The sequence below is a fragment of the Camellia sinensis genome, chromosome 3, assembly GCF_055761805.1.
Source record: "Camellia sinensis isolate YWXY chromosome 3, ASM5576180v1, whole genome shotgun sequence".
Classification (NCBI taxonomy): Eukaryota; Viridiplantae; Streptophyta; class Magnoliopsida; order Ericales; family Theaceae; genus Camellia; species Camellia sinensis.
This window is the reverse complement of record NC_138963.1, coordinates 145,674,475-145,678,657: the sequence shown is the minus strand read 5'-3', so window position 1 is coordinate 145,678,657 and position 4,183 is coordinate 145,674,475.

Genomic DNA, 4,183 nt, shown 5'->3' with positions numbered 1-4,183 from the left:
GGTGTTTTTTTTCTTCTTCTTAATAACTGCGTGTTCGGGCCAGCTTACACGCACCTCGACTATGTCTGTGACCCTGAAATTAACGACCAAGCAAACCTCTAGTGACCCCAAGGTTTAGGATGTTTGGCCTTCGTAAGATTCAAACTTGCGATCTCTTAGGTGGTAAGCTCTTTGGCTTCTTTCTCCTCCCACTAAGCGAAACCCTTCGGTGTTGGTGGACAATAAGGTGTTTCTTGTCACGGTCTGTGTTTATTTGATGTTATTTTGTAATGTTTCCATGTGAGCTTCATCAAATAGTCCTTGTAAATTGCTTTGAATCCTTTGATTATTTATGTTGAGATTTTATTTGTTGTGTTTTGCGACATTGAGCATCAATATGTTTTCTAGAAAGGTAGTTCTTGATGCAAATATGAATAGTAAAATCTATTGGAATAGTAATTAATTTTCTTAATTGGAACACATCTACTCGTACTAAATATGAAGTACCGTCCATATCTCTTTACAATTTCATTTCTTCGCCACAAACTGATTAATGAATTGAATAAACTATCAATTTAGAATAGGTACTACAAATTTAGTCTTCAATTTTCACAATTTTATTTATTTATTTTAGCATAGTCTTCACTTTGAATCTATAAATTCTAGAATAAATTACACAAACGTCTCTTGAGGTTGGTAAAATCACAGAACCTGAAGGTTTTTAAAATGACAATAATCTGCCTTTAGGTTCACTTTTACATTTCAATTTACCCCTTCAGTTAGTTGACAGTTAAATAGACTAATAGAGTTGGCTGAGTAATCAAATTATTTTACATCATTTCTTATTTTGCCCCCTTTTTTTATGTATGATGAAGACATTTCATCACTATTTCCTCCTCCCCTATCCACTGCACCAGCCTCCTACCCACTCCCCAAAATCACACAAAAAACCTTAATGCCGTATTTGGTTAGGGGATTTGAAGAGGGACTTCAAAAGGGAAATGAAAAAGTTATGCGAAATGTAAATAAAATATACTTACATTTCATCTAGTTTCACACACCTTTGCCATTTCCCTTTCTAAATACCTCCCCAAATCTCCCAACCAAAAACAGTGTAAAAATATCATATAAACAAGAAGGGAAAAAAGAAATCTAAGGATACAAAAAGATGATGGGGGATTTGTAATGATGGTTGGTTCCAAAAAATGTAAGTGACTATAAAATAAAATAAAAAAATCAACAACACTACTAACATAGAGTCATCACATATATAATCATATAAAATAATTTTTACCATACATATCATATTGCGGAGCTCATATAAAAGAGAGAATTTCACTATCAGATTATTCTATTTGTGGTTTATGAGATTAGTTTTGTGATTAGTTTTGTGTCTTTATGATATGGCTATGAAAGAAGAAAGCAGTAATTGAAAAAGAAGAAGAGAGAAATAGAAAACTGAATCTGCAGTTTATTCACTCTCTTCTCATACAACCTGATTACAGTCCACAAAAAAACTCCCCTCCTGTTTCCCCTCTCAATCATAGCTATATACATCCAATACTAACTAACAAACAAACTTCTCCTAACCACTAACTAACCCAACTAACTAACAAACTTCTAACTAAGTCGAAATTGAATTCAAAAGCTGAATTCAAAATTTCTTTCTCTAAATCATAACATTTCCCACCCCATAAAAACAGCCTTGACCTCAAGGCTGGAAATGGGGATATTTGGTGATGATGCCCTGGTAGTCCAACCAAGTAGCATCCTCTGGAAATGAGTGAGACCACTGAACGAGGAGTTGAATCACTGCCCTGTTGTTCCTCTTAACCATACGTCTGTCCAGCACTGCCACAGGTTCCATTTGAAAAGTACCATTAGGTGCGACTGGTGGCAATGTAGGCTGTGCGACGATGTGCTGACCCAACGTTTTCTTTAACAAAGAAACATGAAACACGGGATGGATATGAGCAGACGCAGGTCGCTAGAGCTGATAAGCAACCTTTCCAACTCTTGCCACAACCTGAAATGGACCATAAAATCTAGGAGCAAGCTTCATATTCCTGTGTAAAGCCAAGGTAGTCTGCCTATAAGGTTGCAGCCGCAAATAAACCCAGTCATGTGGTTCAACTTCACGGTCAGATCTATGCATATCAGCATAATGCTTCATCCTGTGTTGAGCTTGATGAAAATTATCTTTTAACATTCTGAGAATTGAAGCTCTTTCTCGTATCCAATTATCCACCTCAGCCACAGCAGAAGGGTTGGAAGAAATGAAAGTGTGGTCTGGAGGATCTTGACCATAAACAGCGTAATATGGAGTGGTTTTGATGGCTGAATGATAAGAAGTGTTGTACCACCATTCAGCTAAAGAAAGCCACTTAACCCAGTTCCTAGGACAGTCACCTGACATGCATCGTAAATAATTCTCCAAGCACTTGTTCAAGATCTCTGTCTGACCATCAGTTTGTGGGTGATAGGCTGAACTTAAACACAATTTGCAACCTTGCAAAGTGAAAAGCTCATGCCAGAAATTGCTAGTGAAAACTGCATCTCGATCGGATACAATAGATGAGGGCAGTCCATGTAGTTTGTATACTTGAGCAACATCTTTGGCTGTGTATGGATGTGAAAGTGCCATGAAATGGCCATACTTAGTTAACCTATCGACAACCACAAATATAACAGATCTGCCGTGGGATTTGGGAAGGCCCTCAATAAAATCCATAGAAATATCAGACCAAACTCGATTGGGAATAGCTAGAGGCTGTAACAATCTAGGGGATTTCACATTTTCACTCTTAAACCTTTGACAAATGTCACATTCGGAAACCAACTTCGAAACATCATTCTTTAACCCTTTCCAATACAAAATTCTCTGAATTCTCTTAGTAGTTTTATCAATCCCTGAATGCCCACCTATTGCAGAGCAATGAAATTCCTCCATAATTTGGATCTTGAGCTGAGGCGTGTTCCCTACCACCAATTTGCCTTTATAGGTCAGAATCCCTTGCTTCCAACGATAACCCCTATGGGAAGTATGATCAAGAATCAAATCAGCAATGACTTGTTGTACCGCTGGATCAGATATCCAGCTTTGCTTGATTTCAGCTAACCAACTAGTAGACACAAAAGTAATAGCATGCAAAGTAGCAGGGTTATTTGTAGTATCCTTCCTCCTAGACAAAGCATCCGCTGCCATATTCTCTTTTCCACATCTGTAAATGATCTCAAAATCATAACCCAACAATTTAGTAATCCACTTCTGTTGAAAAGAGGTGCTCACCCTTTGCTCCAATAAGAACTTTAAGCTTTGATGATCTGTTCTGATAAGGAATTTCCTACCCAAAAGGTAATGCCTCCATTTGAGTACAGCCAAGACCACTGCCATTAGCTCATTTTCATAGGTAGATAAAAGTTGATCTCGTGCAGATAAGCCTTTACTCCAAAAAGCTATCGGATGCCCCTCTTGCATTAGCACCGCCCCTAAGCATTTTCCCGATGCATCTGATTCCAACACAAATTCTTTAGTATAATTAGGCAAAGCTAGAACTGGTATTGTGGTCATTACTGCCTTAAGCTGTGCAAATGCCACTGCCGCTTTTGAGTTCCATTGGAAGGAATCCTTTTTGAGTAATTGATTTAGTGGAGAACAAATTTTTCCATAGCCCTGAACAAACCGTCTATAGTATCCTGTGAGGCCAAGAAATCCTCTTAGTTCCTTTAAGGTAGCAGGTGTTGGCCAACTAGTCATAGCTGTAATCTTGGTTGGTTCAGCAGAGACCCCTTTTCCTGAAACCAAATGCCCCAAGTATTCTACCTTCTCTTTACCAAACACACACTTGGACCTTTTGGCAAATAGTTAGTGAACTCGCAACAACTGCAAAGTAGTTTGTAAATGATGCAGATGATTGGTCCATGTACTACTATATACTAAAATGTCATCAAAAAATACTAAGATGAATTTCCTTAAGTGAGGCCTAAAAACTTCATTCATCAAGCTTTGAAAAGTAGATGGGGCATTTGTTAACCCAAATGGCATTACCATGAACTCATAATGTCCATCATGGGTTCTAAATGCAGTTTTGTAAATGTCTGTAGGAGTTACCCTTATCTGGTAATAACCAGATCTCAAATCCAGCTTAGAGAAGTACTTAGCACCACACAATTCATCAAGGAGTTCATCTATAGCAGGAATAGG